Below are 17,132 nucleotides of genomic sequence, written 5' to 3' on the forward strand. Positions count from 1 at the left end.
GTGCTGCCTTCACTCAACCTGGGATTTTCTGCCTCCTGCTAATGGTTGAATATATTCTACTGTAAAGAGGAGACTTTGATAAAGAAGTGTTTTAGATCAAACTAGTTCAGCTCTTTCTGATCAATCTAAGCACTCTTCTAACCTGGATATCAGGGATCATATGTTAGCGTTTCCTATAGAGACTCTATTTTCCCACACTCTCCTGGGGAAAGTGAATGCACCTCATAATGAAATGCAGAGCAGCTGATGGAGAAGCTGTGAGATGTTACAGAAGCTGAGCTAACATGCTAATGAACCCTTGTACACTCCTTTAATATTGTAGTTACTGGTATTCTCATTGTATTATTATTAATATGTAATTTCCCTTCAGGGATCAATATCGTGATTATTTTATGCTTTTATCTTAGTATTGCTGTTATTATTATTATTAATCCTATATTAGTGAAGAACGACACATACCACTGCATCTGTTTGAATCTGCAAGAAACGATGTGACAAGTCATTGTTGCCAGATTGGGCTGTTTTTCTGTCAATACATTTGAGGGTTTTTAAACAGAATATATATCTGGCAACACTGCTGGTTGTGCTAATCCTACATTTCCCATGAACACTATGTTGTGACATGTCATGCAACAGTTGGCTTTATTTAAAGTACTGTGACATTTGGCAAAAGGAGAATTAAAAGACAAGCAATTCTGCATTGCATATAATATCAAATAAAAAACTCTACCACCACCTCCTGGCTCTTTATAGATACTGCACTTACAAGATTTTTAACTGATAATATGAACTGCTTTGCTAAAATTATTGATTCTTAAACTATAATTGCTTCACTTACTAAAAGACTTGCTAAACGCTGACCCAGCATTTGATTCTAAGCTCATTTATAACAATATGTCCCACTTGTCATTACAAGGTCATTTATTAACAGCAACAAGCAGGAACTCCTTTAATGGAAACAGAAACCACCTAGTCATATCCTGAACACATGAATGACAAATGCAATAATGACAAGAGAAAACACAAGTGTGGAAAAGCCAAAGCACAGAATAATATATATATATAAACATTTTTTAAATTTTATACATAAAGGGATGCATCGAATATTAATACAAAAAGATGGAAAAATGGATAACTCTGAAATACAACTGACAGTGATTAAAGGTCCACTCTACATGGAAAAATGCATGAAAAAAATATTTGGAGCAAAGTATTATGTATGTATGTATGTACAGTATGTATGTTTGGTGGAGGCTCATTTTGAAGAGAGAAGTTTGTCTTCAGGGCAGTGGAGGTTCTTTTATTATCTCTGTAAAAACAGGCAGATATTAGTCAGCTTGTATCAAATCCATTTCAACACTACTGTCAGTCAAAGTGCACTGCTAAACCCTCCTTACTTTTTGTGTTTTTTTACATTTCTTCTTCTTTCTGGTGGTTGGTTTGGCATCCACAGCTTCACTGTCCTGTTGTGTTTGGCACAAAAAAGTGAATTGTCCACTGACAATCCTCACTCTGGTATGTCAGGAATGTCAGAACGTTACAGGTGCACTGATGTTGTGAGACAAGTCCTTGTACCTTTTGTTGTTTTGTGAATGACTGGCACAGACTAACTCCACAAGCTGAGTCTCCTTCCTGGTTTTGTCCTGAAATAATGTTAAAAATTGAACTTTAATAACTTTTTCAAAGGGCTTTGTTTTTCTGTATTATAGCATGTTTCTTCAGTTAAATGATTGTCTTTAAGTTCCTATCATTTTTTCATTAATACTAGTATATGTATCATTCAGTGATTCATTGTTTTAGAATGTATAGCATGTCATTTCTATACTGACTTATAATGATATAATAATTTTTACAAACAATATATACATTTTAAATATAATCAAATCAAGTATAATATACATGCACACCCACATATATATGATTTTAATAATATGTAATTAAATATGTACTATGCATGTTATATTTATATATTTACAATTGAATAATTCATTTATATTATATTAACAATGTAATTATATTTAATACTTTAAAAACGTTCTGAAGTACAATTAGCAACGTATTAAATTAGTCAAAAATATCATCAATTATATTTAATAATATGGAATTATTTTAAGTATCATTACTATCATATATTAAATTATAATGATCATATATAATTTCAGAAATTATTTCCATTATTTATTATTTCGGATTATTCAAATAATTTCCTTCTGGGATTAATATTTCTAATTCTGAAATGTAATGTTTTTATATTTAGGATTAGTGCTGTAAATAATCAAGCATGGGTTCCCAAAAAGTTTTCTTTTAATTTATCACTTTTGGCATTAGTGAAAATAGTATTTATTACTATGATTATTATTACTATAGTTGCCAATATTCAATATTGAGCTATTTTGTTATGGATGTTAAAGGGCCCCTCACACTGGTTCTACACATTTTCTCTAAGTTGAATAAAATTACAAGTCTTTATGCTTTCAAATTGAAGTAAACCACACAGACACAAAACAAACAATATTGACTAAACAATGAAGGTGCACCTGAATGTAATACTGTATGTAGCGTGTCCATTTAAAAGGAATGAACTGGTTCTGTGGGTGGTCTATTTAAATGGATGCAGTCGTCATGAACCAAGGCCACTTGGCTTAAGATGGAGTGGACGGTCGAGTCGTCTGATAAATGAAAATATCAATGAATCTTCAAATAATGAGCAACTTATTGCAAAGATAAATCAGCACATGCATTACATTAATTATATAAACAACATTTTTTAATCACTAGCACACAATTGAGATGTGCTGAAAAGAAACGGGCTATTGTAATGTACATTTTCCATGATAGTAAGGCTGGGCAGGAGATATACCTTGATAAATCAATATGGGACAGTGATATGGAGGTCATCGGAAGGTTTCAACTAGTTTTAAGATTTTGGATCTGGGAATATTAAATATTTTGAACTTTAAAAATAAACATGATAAATTATAAAATACTGAGGATTATGATGTTGGCCTGTAAAAAGGAACCAGGAGATGGCGCTGTGATCTGGTGATCTGATTTAAATGTTCAAAGTTTAATGTAAAAGCCTTCTGCAAGAGATAAAATGTGAACCAATGAACTTACCTTCTTTGCTTTAGGAGACAGCTGGAAGTCCGCCAGGCAAGACAGATGAGAGGGAGACACTTTCTCTATGGCACTTAGGGCTGTGCCCCTGAACCAGACGGGGTTCAGTGGAAGGAAGCTCTCCTTCTCCTGTAAAACACAAAGCAGACACTATTACTTACAGTTTGTCCTGTCAAAAACCATCCAACAGCATCTTAAAGGAACATTTGAAGAATCACAAACCTGCTGATGAGCCATCCTGCGTTTGGGAGAACCTCTGGACTTTGGAGATTCTCCAGGAGGGCTCGTCTGCAATGATGAAAAGCATCACATTGAATTAAAACACATAAACTGTCACTAGTCCTAAAGTGATCATTGTATGATGCCACATTTTACCTTGCCACCCAGACCGATGGTCCGCTACTGATGGGTATCAGGGCTGCGTGGAGCTGGGGAGCTCTCCCTCACAACCAGTTTAGGAGTGACTTTCCTAATTGGAGGTGATGGCTTGGGAGAGACCCAGGGTGTAGGAGGTGGTGTCTCCAGATGTTGGCTGGCAGCGGACCAGAACAACTGGACAAGGATGTGCATCCCCTTATCATCACTCAGATGGACCTGCAGAAATAAGACATTAAAAGAGAGACAAAATATTTTATTATCAATGTGTCAATGAGCATCTGGTGTTGACTCATTTAAAGTTAACAACTTTGTTTTTCTTAGATATTGTACTCACACCATCCTTGCTCCACAGCGCCAAGTTGCTTAGAGGGAAGTGCTCTGTAGCGCTGAAGTACGTAACACCTTGAAAAACAAAATAAAACATCATCATGGTACCAATATATTCATTTAGACTTATGAATTGTTATAATGCAGTTCATATATTTTTTCTTTTGATTTCTTAATGAATGGATGTACTGTAGACATTATTTTTCTCTTACCCAAACGAGCAGGAAGTCGACGACAAAAACCTGCATAAAATAAAATGTGATAAAATTAGAATTACGCTATCATACAAAATCACACACATGTTCACTAAGTCAAAAGCTACAAGATATGAAAGAAAAGCTTACTTTAGACTTTGACCAGCGGTTGCTGCAAGTGGTGAGGAGGTTTTTAAAGTCCCCACCAGCCACGTCAACAGTGGTGCTGGTCAGCTTGTTGCCTGGGGCCATGACGCAGATTGTGTGAGGTGCGCGAGGAACTGTGGTGTGCAGAACCTCGGTGCGGATCTCTGAAGCAGAAGCCCCGCATGCCGACAGGAAACCAAAGCTCAGCTGAGACTCTGGCATCCGGACGTAGCCATCTACAATAGCACGTAGATGGGAGTTCCCGACAATCAGAACAGTCAGCAAAACAAATACCACAGCTTTAGCATTAAAATCACAAATAAATTACAATATAAAGTACTTCTTTGACAAAGTGAAAGATTCAATAATAGTAATACCTTCTTGCCAGGGAGCTCAGGCGGATTGGCCAACTTGAAGTGGCGCCCGGTTAAGGGCGAAGTCAGCCATTCCGAGACCCTGTGGTGGTAACCAGTACCGTGGCCTGTTTACAAAAAGACAGAGCAAAAGATAATTAAAAAGGGATTTCAGACGTATAGAGATAACATACAACTATCACTGTTTTCTACTAGTGACTGAAAACACTAGTTAAAAAAAAGGCGATAGATTAAAAACAATTAGTTAAGATATTTAATGATAAAAACCACCGGATACTTACGTGTATGAAAGGTCGCATGCGTGTCAACCGCTCTCCAGAATGGTCCGGCTGACAGGGACGAACCAACCTTCTGTTGAAAATAAACATTAAATTCCACACTGTGAATGATGTGAATACCCTGTGGGTTGCTTTCGTGAGCATGTCAGTTCTGGTGCAAACATACCTTGTTCAGCGGAGAGCTGGGGCAGGGGTTGCGTCCCTGGGATCAGGAGCTGGGGCGGGCAGCTCGGACGCATCCGGCTTCTCCAGCACTGCTTCTGGGCCTGGGAGCGTCTTCCCTTCTGAGGCATTCAGATAGAGAGAGAGAAAGATACACAAAGCAAAACCTAATCTAACCTAAACTAATTTAAGCTAAACTAAAGTTAACCCCAAGCTATCTAATAATATTGTATCTAATCTAACTGAATATATTAACAATGACAATGGAAAAAAACGCTTAAAATAATGTGAGGCAATATGTGAGGTGCGGTAAGATAAGGTGAGGAGGCTGACCAAAGGTTGTGTTACGGCAAGATTTGCGGTTGACCTCATTTGGAGACATGATTTATTGCTCTGGTTGAATGATGGAGTCCAGTCGGAGCATTGATGATTTTATAAAAAAGTTTATTCTAAAGCTAAGTAAAAAATAAAGACAAAGATGGAACAAAAGTAGTGACCGTCCGAAAGCAGAGCCGCTCCCTCTAACAGTTCTGACACGTATATCCCTGCCGTTCCCCCTCCCTCCTCCCCCCTGGGAGATAAAGACAGGACAGAGTGGAGGAGGTGGGGAGAGAGGAGAAGAAAAAAACATTTTCTTCTTCTTGGGTCAAACAGTCCTGGTATCTTGCTTGATTGTCATGGAGACGGAGGTGTGTGCGTTTTATGTGTTCGTGTGTGTGAATGGCTGTGTATGGGGTGTGCCATGTGAGTGCGTACACATAGAGTGCCTACGCATCTGTCCTTAGGGTTGTTTTGGGGAACTATGTGAGTGTGTGTAAGCATATCATGTGCTTTGGACAAGGCGGTCTGACCAAAGTTGAAGAAATGAGAATCACACAATGGAAAGTTACCCATGGCTTAAGGATTAAAAATATGAGTAAATTAATTATGAAGCATAACTAATAATTTCGCCTTAACAGCTGAAAAGAACAAAGAAAATACAAATCCGTGAGCTGCAAACCCTGCTATAAATCAGTAAACCGCAATATTGGCAAGAATACACAATAACTAAATATCTAATGTCTCCACTATGTCAGCATTGCTAAGATTGTTTCATATTCACAACAACTTAACAATAATTAAGTTAAACTACAATAAAAAATATCTATAATCTACCGTCACTGCTGACTCACAAACTGAAATAGCTCACAACCAGTTTACAATATGACAGATAAAGGCCTGACAATAGCTACTAGATTAAAGTGCTAAATTGCTTTTTGCTTAAAAGTCATATCAAACATGTTTGCTCATAGAAGGCTGTCATTTAACCACATATTTTTTTAAGCAAACACTACTATGAGGCACAAGCATTATTTTATCAGTCACCATTTTACACAGACAATTGTTCAACATTAATGCTAATTAAAATTCATAAATGGAACACACATCCATGAGAAGAGGGAGGAGCATGAGGCTCGGTTCTGTTACTACTACTTTAGTTTTTTTTTTCACTTCAAGATATAAATCTATACTACAATTCAATAAGTGTGTGCGTGTGCCACTTCCGGTGTGTGCCAGAGCTCCTGTGGACTTCTCTTTTGAGGAAACATACTTTGTTTTTTTCCTGTTCCTTATTTGGTGATGACGTTTCAAAACGTTTATTTTGATGTTAGTTTGACCGTACGCTATTTAGACCGGACAGACCTCATCCGAATGTTAATGACGGCAATGGCTGCTGTGTTCTCCACAGCGTGTGTGAGAGAACCAACGAAGGAGATTAGAGTCCCAGGTAGAGAGTCTCACACACACACACACACACGTCGACCAGGTGTGCTTCACTATTGATCACCGTCTACGTGACTTGCGTGTACACGTGTACTGGTATGTAAGCGTGTGAGTGTATAGCGAAGCACCATTTAGTCCGTTTACAGTCTGTATCACAACACTCGTTCATAGCGTGGTAGTCAGAATCAGAAATGTTTTATTGGCCAAGTACAGTTTTTAGGACAGCACAAGGAATTTGACTTGGTAGTCACTGTAGTGTTACGCTCTGAATCAGATCTAAGTGTTTACATGTCACGGTGACGGTGCTACATCGTGAAGCGCTCCTGATGATTACTGCAGCTTCACTCACGTCACACTTGCCACTACACCTGACTACAGAAAGTGAAAGTTAGGCAGGCAGGTACACGTGGATGGACTGGTGCGCATAAATTTAGAATGGATTCCCCCACAAACACACACACAACTGATGCACGTGCGTACACTACACAGGGATGTAAATGTTGAACTCACACAGAGCCGTTTAGAGAGAGTTGCCACTTTGGTGTTGCATTGCAAAACGTTTATTTTTCGTGGTACTTTCGTGTCTTTTTCTTTTTTTTTTTTTATCTCTCAACAACCTGCGATGGATTATGTGCAAGACACGCGTGTGTGTGAGAGATAACGCACGGAGGAGATGGAGGTAGACACACACACACAGTTTATAATAAAAATATACTAAATGAGTAAAATAAAACACAAAATTAATTGATATTTATACAAAAAGTACACAAAATGACAACAGAAATGCACAAAAATATACAAAAAGGCTCCAAAAACAGGCATGAAATGACTGCAAAAAGCAAACACTATAGAAAAAAACATATGAAAATGACTCAAAATACACGAAAATAAATATTTATACACTAAATGACAAAAGAAATGCACAAAACTACACCAAAAAAGATACAAAAATACACAAAATGAATCCAGAATCACTACAATGGCAACAAAAAACTATAATTACAGAAAAAATGCACAAAAAGACAACAGAGATACAAATATACACATAATGACTCCAAAATACATACATTACAGAAAGATACACCAAACAAAAAATTATAAAAGTGAGTAAAAAAAAAAAAACAACAAGCACATTTATCATGTTCATGTCTCGAGTATGTACACCTCTTTGTACATCCAATCTTCAAACACATACTCATTTGAACATAATTAACAACTCTACTTTAGCTCCTCCCACTATATGAATACATACTTGTGATGGGCACTGTACTAGTCTATTTAAATGGTCAAACCTCTGTAACAAGCACTTTTGTACTGTAAGTCTACCACCACCTCCTGGCTGTTTATAGATACTGCATTTACAAGATTTTTAACTGATAATATAAACTGCTTTGCTAAAATTATTGATTACCAATGTATATCGTGAGAGGGGCTTGTGAAAACATGATCAGCTTTAATCACCAGCTCAGAGCGTTTAAACATATAATAACTTCTGATACTGTACAATATTCTGACACCTAGTGGTGAAATAACTGAAACATCCTTGAGTCCATTTATTTTTGTGTAATCATAGTCTGGAATGATGTCATCAGGATCATTTAAATTAGGTTAATTTCAATTAATTTGATCAAAACTTAATCAATAAACCTGATCAGATTCAGTAAAAAATTGATCCCTGAGGAAAATATGGTGATATTAATGTTGCTCTCATACATATTTATATGACATGAATAATTAAAAATGAGCAGTCAGAATAACACAACAATGTATATTTACCTTTTAATTGTATTTTATTTTTGATTATTATAATTATATATATATATTTTTTTTTTACTTTGTTTCTTCACAGTACAACTTATATACATTTCTAATTGTATCTTATTTTATTTTTAATAATTTTTTGTTTAATTATGGGTTTTTTTTTTTATTATTTATTTTGTTTCCTCACAGGAATTAAAAACTAATTTTTCCTGAAAAAAAAGGATCAATATTGCTAAAAAAAAAAAAAAAAAACCCAATTTTAAAAGATGAATGTGGAAAGCACGAAATTAAAAAAAATAAAAATAAAGCAGAATTTTGAAAAAAAAATAAAATGCATATGAATGGAAATGTGTAAAATTTGCTAAGATTGTTTTTCATATTCACAACTTAACAATAATGAAACTACAGTGAAAAATAACTATAATCTACCATCACTGCTGACTCACAAACTGAAATAGCTAATAACCAGTTTACAATATGACAGATAAAGGCCTGACAATAGCTGCTAAATTGCTTTTTGCTTAAAAGTCATATCAAACATGTTTATATATACACTTTTTTTCCCTCCTCTCATTCAGCAGAGCACCGTAAAGACAGCTTCCTACAGAGCCCCAAAGGAAAAAAAAAAGACTATTGTGAAGGCTTACAAAACAGAAATCCACCCCTGAGCCTCATTTGAGTCGCAAAAGTTGTGCTTCCGGGTCAGAATTCATCACAATGGCGTCATCCACACTGCAGGATATTCTGTTTATACATTTTTCCTTTGAAATCGTGTTAAAATATAGTGACATTTGCTTGCTAGATGGCACATCGTTAACATGAGTGACGGACAGGTAAATAGGATACTTTAGTTCTAGAGGACACAGTCATAGTAAAGCATATTCAGAGCAGAAGAAGAAGGAGCTCAGGAACATGATTATAATAAAACTCCATACAAAAATAAATAATTTATTTTCCAAAAAAACATAATATACATTGCAGTAAAAAACAGTTAACCTAATGTAACTTTATTTTTTAAAATCAGTATAACCCAGTACGGGTACATCTCAGTACGTAGCAGTCACGTACTGAGATTGTAAGAGGATCTCAGTACGATGTGAACTCAGACTGTGACACCGGGAACAAAATGTAACGTGGAACTAAAGTTGAAAAATAAGGATTTAAGTCAGCATGTGAAGTGGAGCGAAACCATAAACAGAGTTTTAATATCTGTTTTTAAGGGATAAAAAAATCTGTTTTTAGGGTAAAGGACTTCTGTACTTTTACATTTGTAATATAATTTGTAATATATATATATATATATATATTTAACACAATTAAAGACATTTCAGGCGATCCCATTTAAACTCCAGTCGACCCCACCCGGGGTCCCGATCCCAAGTTTGGAAAAAATTGGAGGACCAAACCTACCAAAATGATTAAATACAAATAAATAAATATAAGTGGGGAGAGAAATACACAAGTTAAAATATAAATACATCATAAAATTAAAAAAATGCAAAAATACAAAGATCTTTTCCAAAAAATAAAAATAGATCAATGAATAAAAGTGGAAATAAAAAAGAAAATACAAATATAATTATTTTTTTTCACTTATATTTTAGAATTAAATGAATAAATAAACATAAAAAGGAAAATTAAATACAAATAAATAAGTGGGGGAAAAACAAAAGTTAAAATATAAATACATCATTAAATAAATAAATGCAAAATAAAAATGTTCAAAGATTAAATATAGATTGATAAATAAAAGTGGAAATAAAAAAGAAAATACAAATATAATTTATTTTTTATTTTATCTTTAACTTTTATTTATTTATTCGTTTATTTTATACAAAACAAAAATTTGTATTTTTGTTTTCTTTTGATTTTTACTTTTATTTCTTAATTCATTTATTTTAAATTTTGGCAGGTTTGGTCCTCCTTAGAAAACCAATGGCCTCACGTGATCTCGGTGGTGCGTTCAGGGTCCATGGGACACCAGCCAATTGCTATGAATTTTACTCAAAAGCGGACCGAACGTGAAAAGTGGTCACGTGTGTGGTAAAACATTTCACCCTACGTACATTTTATTTTTATATGTCATATAAAACCTTTAGAGAGCCCATATTAAAGGTATTGTAGACGATGTTTAGCTTCCGGGTGGATCATCAAGACTATTGGTCCTCCTAATTGTCAATCATGTTTACGAAAGGCCGTCGTACGTGCTCGTGCCCGGTGCGCACCGGGTCCTTTGAAAATAGATTTTCACTTACCGGTGGCGAGTCTGACATAGTGGGAAAAGTGCAAATCTTCTTTTGTAAGGTAAGCTTGTATGACCGATGTCCACACCAACTTGTAAACAGAGCTGTGCACGAGGAAAACGGGGCTCGTGGGTCCGTGTACTTCGCGGACATCCGTTTTTTGATTAGTAAAAATGAAACAGACAACGGAAAACAAACCGTTTCCCATGTTTCTATTTGTAATAAAACACCAAAAAAGAAAAACAAACTGATTTCCCGTTTTTTATTTGATGATGGAAAATAGATAATGAAAAACGGAAAATGGATCCGTTATCCGATTTTATTTGGGAAGGACCAACACTTTTTTTTTTAATTCTTCTTCTCTGCAGCCAACCGTGAACCGGAAGTGTTACGCGAAGAAGACGAGAAGGTGAACGTCGGCGGGACAAGGCTCGGGATTTAAAATTATTATGTCTTTGGATGAATATGCAAGTTTTATTTTGGAAAAAAGAAGATATGGAATGTTTAGCAGGGATATTGCGGCTGCTTTATGTACCCATTTTGGCACAAGACGGGGGTTTTCTCAGAGGAACGTGCGGAGATGGTGTGCTGAGCAGGGGCTTGTTAGGGACTTCTGTTCTGATAGCCAGCTTGCAGCTGAAGTTGCCCAAGGTATTGCAGAGGTAAGGCTATTTTTCTAAATCATCACCGTATCTACTAAAGGACTTATGCTTTACCATTCATATGAAACTGTAGCTTTTCAAACATTGCGACTTTGTTGTGCCATCTTTTCCTGGACGAGTCATGCGAAATTTAATGTCCCTCAACTCTCACCTGCTCCCACAAATGGGAAAGCACAGCAGGTCTGGAGTGAATTTAATCCCAAACATGAAATATGTCATTACCACTTGTGACTAATGCTTCATCAAAATCATAACCGCCTTATCTTGTTCTATGTGGGACCAGTAGTATTTATGTAGAATTATGGATACTCCTTGTATTTGCATTCAATATTACTTGAAAATTATATACATAATAATCATGTGTATATAATATATATCCCTTTGCAGAAAACCCTTTAGTGTGTTACAACAAAGGGTAAACAAGCTTAAATGCTATCCAAATGTGCAAGAAGTGTGGGGAAAAAATCCCTCTTTTTTTTTTTGTATATTTGACCTCTCCCCTAGACCGGAAAATCCTTTGGCCGCAAAATGATGACTGGCTATCTGTCTTCTAAAGGAGTGAAAGCATCTGAGGGCAGAGTGGGCAGGATGCTGCAAAGTGTTAATCAACCCTACCACACTGAAAGACAGCAGGTAAGGTCACAATTGTATTGTATTCAATTAAACACAGTAATACCATTAAGAAAATTAAAAATATATATTTTATATTTTAGGGTGCCAGAAATCTGAACCCCATACCCTACAATGCAGAATACATGGGTCACAAGCTGCATGTAGATCAAAATGAAAAGCTAAACATGTTTGGAGTGACCCATGTAATGGCTATCGATGGTTTCAGCCAAAAGGTTGTCGGTCATTCTACCATGCCAATAAAAAACAACATTATCATTTATGAGGATGTGTAAATGTAAAATAATCAATCATCAACTGTCATCATTCAGTTTAGTACATTTATTTGATTTTTGTATTTTAACTGAACATATCTCAGGGTTATTATAGGTAAATGTGTTTGAAAACCAATATTTTATTCATCTGTCTGCCTGTTGTTCCACAGACCTGCTGTGCTTTCTTATGGACTTTGGGAACAGGTCAGAGTTGACTGTGGAACAGAGTTTTATTTGATGCTGTTCATCCAGGAGAAGCTGTCAGAGCATCGACACAATGTTCAAAGGCTGCCCTACCTTCAGACACCTTCTACAAGGGTAAGTCAATCAATCCTGGTGTCTTGCAATGGGTGCTTACTTATGAGAACATGCAGACCAACTCTACACATAATATCTACACAGAACCATGTGATCGAAAGAATGTGGGTTGAGGTGAACGCGCGTGTCAACTACCCACTGAAGACCGCTTTGGTTCAGCTGGTGGACCAGGAAGAACTGGACACGGAGGACAGTTTATCCAAGTACTGCGTCTCAAACCTCACAAATGTAGTTTCAGCATGGAATGCCCACAGGATCCCAGGTATTTTTTTCTTCTTACTAGATGCAAGTTAAGTTTTTTTTTAATTCTCCGATACAGACACCATATCTCTTTGTTTCTGTAATATAAAATACAGTTTTTGCTGTTGAGATGGATTCTGAATGGGAACACATTTACAATGAACTTTAGGTTTAGAAAAATAACGGATCAAGGTTAAAAATAAAAATGTATCAACTCAAGGATCTGTTATCTGATTATTCAGTTTATAGATTCTGTCCTGGTGCCACTGATCCCCTGTGTCTGTTCCAAGTTTTTGACGAGAGCAAAATATTGACTGATAGGATGTAACGATTCACTCAACTCCCGATACGATTCGATTCACGATACTGGGTTCACGATACGATTCTCTCACGATTTATTTTACAAGATGGAACTAGACAAATTTTTTTATTGGGAAAAAAACTAGAAAATACTGTACTATTTTCATTGTATTTTTCATTGTCAAAAGAATTCCTTGATAAACAATTCAAAACAATGCAATTTAACTAAAAATAAATCTTGAATGAAATAAATAAAGGAATAATACAAATGAAAATGAAGCCTATTAATTTAAATTCTGGTTCTATAATAAACAATGCAAAACTGCATAATAGTTCTTTTTCTTTTAAAAGTGCAACTGAAAATGTATTTTGTGCCTTAACAATTGGACTTTAAAAAAAAAAAAAACGTGATTACACTGATTTACGTCATATTTGTTTGGACCAGCAGAGGGTGCTGGTAACACTGTGGTTGGTTGGCATGCAGATATCTTGCAGATCTTTACAGAACTAATAGAAAAACGTGACTTTTACAGATATTCAAATAATATTACAGATATTCTTTCGGCGCTAAAGGGGTAATGAATCATTTATTAACATATTTAAGAGTAGAAGGCGGCCAGAAAGAAAGTATTAGCAGACTCCGCCTGCCGCCTACACTTGTGGATAGCGCCCTCTGCTGGTTAAAAAAAGTACTGCGATTCAATTTTCAGAAAATCGATATCAACCGTGATACCTATGAATCGATTTTTAACTGCCTTACGATTAATCGTTACATCCCTATTGACTGAGCATTTGAGTCATGTCCTGTCATCAAAACCTGGAAATCTGCAATTTATGTTTATATTAATTTCATTGAAATTTTGGATCCAAAAGAGTGGCATGATTATGGCCAAAATTATAATTATATTGATCAATATTGCTTTACAGTTAATCACAATTATTTATCACTTTGAGGAAAACAAACAATTTTTTTTGTGCACTAATTTAAAACAAAGTGTGAAGTTTTCAGTGCAAAATTAGGTTTTAAATTAAAATTATATATATAAATAAAAAATATCCCACGATTTTCGAATTATTTAAAGGCTAACTGATTAAATACACTAGAGGGCAAAAATGAGATTAATAATCAGGTTAATCATGATTACAATTAGGTGATGTGATTAATGGTGCAGTCCTAATCTATCACTAACTCTTTAAATATTATTGCATTGTCCCATCTTGCAGGAAAGGGAATCCCAAATGACCTGGCAAAAGATGGTTGTCCTGCCAAACTAAGTGAGGATCTCCTGCCTGTCGGTGGTGTTGCAGCTGACATATATCAGCAGGAGGTGGGATCCGCCCTGAAAAGGGAATCCATTTTTGGACTGAATCCTTTCATCTCTGAAGAAGGCCAACAGTGTACTCAAACTGAGTTCAATTCCCATTTTGACTTGCTGTCATTACATCAAAATGTAGTTCACAATAACTATGGCCCTTTCAAAGACGCAGTTAGGTCTCTTATTGATATCACCAGAAGAAATGTGTGACCAGTTACATCAGTGAGAAAGAAGCAGACTTTTTTTTTCTTAATAAAATAACATTTATTTTAAACTTTACACTTTGTAAAACTGACATAAAGTGCAAATGCAGCATTATCTGAAATGGAACTGACAACCTTGCAAAATTTTAATTTTTGTTCATGTAAACAAGGAAATTCCTGAGAGGTGCTTTAACTGGCTGAGAAGTTTTTTAGCTTATTTTTAAACCTGAAAGTCAAAGGTTTCTTGATATATTTGAAATACCTCATTGAACTTCAAGGTAAAGAACTTATGGTAAATTACCAGCTACATACATTTGTCACACAAAAAAAAAAAATGTACAAAATTATAATGACTTACAGTTAAAACGTGTCAAACAGTTTTAAAACAACAGGTAAAACCTAAGTGACTTGATGTAGCTGATGTAGACCAGGAATGCTTATTCTTCCTCTTCACGGAAAGCTACAGATACTGTGTTTAAGACAGTAGAAAGACCCTTAACCTGGTGGACCTTGGAGTGAAATTCTTCTGCTCTGCATTGCAGACAAAGATCAGAAGTTGTCAACCACTGCTCTACACATGTTTGGCATCCAAGCAGAGACTCACAGCAGGTGGAAACCATAGGTTGCTTCATCACAGCTGTAAGGTTTAAACAAAAAAAAGAAAAAGTGCAAAAAAGAGCATCAACTGGTTATCTTTTGTGACCTAATGTTACATATTCTTACCTCTACTGACCATACAGGTGAAGGCGTCCTTTATAGGAGTCATAGTTAGAGATTTTGCCACTGCACTTTTGGCCTTTGCAAGCTCAAACAGCTGGTTTACAGATGAAGTGATGTCTGCAGCTTTTTTCAGGTGGTCCATATTAGAAATGACCTCTTCTGCTTGGGACCTTCTACTTAAATGTCAGACAAATGTCAAATTAAAGATTTTAATATACATTATTAATGGTGCAACAATTAACATACAGCTGGGCAATATGAATGGAAAATGTATCATAATTTTGGCGTTTTCATATTAACATGATTAATAATCAAATTTAAACTAAGATAACCAACATGTAAAACTTCATAGAGCTTTAAGTTTCACACATTTGTCATGTTTCGGTGGTATTTTGATAAAACCTTTACATATCCTAAAAACAGTGAGCAACTCCTTTCAAACAACAAGACAGAGTGTTTCCACACAGTGGAACCCAAAGGAGGCTCTATCCTTTCTCGCATCTTCTACATCAGTGGTTCTCAAACGTTTTTCACCAAGTACCACCTCTGAAAATACTTTGCTCTCCAAGTACCACCATAATGAGCAACATTATGTAAATACAGTAGCGTAGTAGGCCTAAATAGTTATTAAAAACTTTAATTAACACCTACTGTAACATTACACACAGTTTGAACAGTAACACTGTTTAAATATAGGAAAATAAAACACTTGAATAATGAATCAGATACATTTGAATGCATTGCTGTCTTAAAAAGATTGCACATCTTGTCGTGTGGAACTTTGACAGTATGTGCAGACAAGATAGAACAATAAATAATAATCACAATTTAGAGTACCACTAGATGGAGGCCACGTACCAATAGTGGTACGCATACCACAGTTTGAGAATCATTGGTCTACATGCTTTGTTCATTAGCAATTGTATCACAGACAGACTGACTGAGTTCAGTTAAGTCTTTATCATTAAAAGCACTTTAAAAACACATCCATCTAAACTACTGTGTTAGTGTCAATGTCTTATTTCCACATATCAATAGAATCCATTGACTACCTTTAAAAATTATTTTTGATTAATTTCTGTCACCCTGAAGATCAACAAGCTGAGCACAGATCGATGGGAGTAGAGCAGTGATTCTCAAACTGTGGTCCCTTAGTGGTCCGCGAGGTGACAAGTGCACATACCATGTTTTAAAATGGAAAATGGAATTATTATTTTTTATTTCAGTGTTTCTTAAACTGCCTGTGACATGTGTTTTCAATATCAACTAAACATAGAATTTAAAATCACAAAAATATTATTTTTGTGGCATTGTCTGATTTGAGCAGTGCAGTGGACCGGTTTGCGACCCTGTTAGCATATATTTTTGGGGCCATTTTGAGGTAAGTGGTCCGTGAGTGTTTTTTATGTATTAAGTGGTCCTTGGTCTGAAAAAGTTTGAGGAACACTGGAGTAGAGAGCATAGGAAAATAAATAAATTCATTGATCAAATCGATGAATCATCACACCCTTAGAACCAACATATTACTTCAGAATAAGTGAAGTTACTGTCCTACAGTGGACTGTGACCACCAGCATACGTCACACCCAACTTTAGGGACAGTTTTTCACAGTAGAAGAATTGAAATGGTGCTCCTGTGTGTGTGTGTGTGTGTGTGTGTGTGTGTGTGTGTGTGTGTGTGTGTGTGTGTGTGTGTGTGTGTGTGTGTGTGTGTGTGTGTGTGTGTGTGTGTGTGTGTGTGTGT

The 17,132-nt window shown here is 35.6% G+C and overlaps 1 long non-coding RNA gene across 1 annotated transcript; it reads right to left on the reverse strand.

The window, feature by feature from the left end:
* Positions 1 to 1,249: 1,249 nt before the first annotated feature.
* LOC114459664 (uncharacterized) lies at positions 1,250 to 1,639 on the reverse strand. Its single transcript, XR_003673443.1, has 3 exons — positions 1,576 to 1,639; positions 1,398 to 1,463; positions 1,250 to 1,307 (listed from the first exon to the last, which is right to left on the reverse strand). It is a non-coding gene; the product is annotated as an uncharacterized LOC114459664 (long non-coding RNA).
* Between the last annotated feature and the right edge of the window lie 15,493 nt (positions 1,640 to 17,132).

The sequence above is a fragment of the Gouania willdenowi genome, unplaced genomic scaffold (assembly GCF_900634775.1).
Source record: "Gouania willdenowi unplaced genomic scaffold, fGouWil2.1 scaffold_333_arrow_ctg1, whole genome shotgun sequence".
Classification (NCBI taxonomy): domain Eukaryota; kingdom Metazoa; phylum Chordata; class Actinopteri; order Blenniiformes; family Gobiesocidae; genus Gouania; species Gouania willdenowi.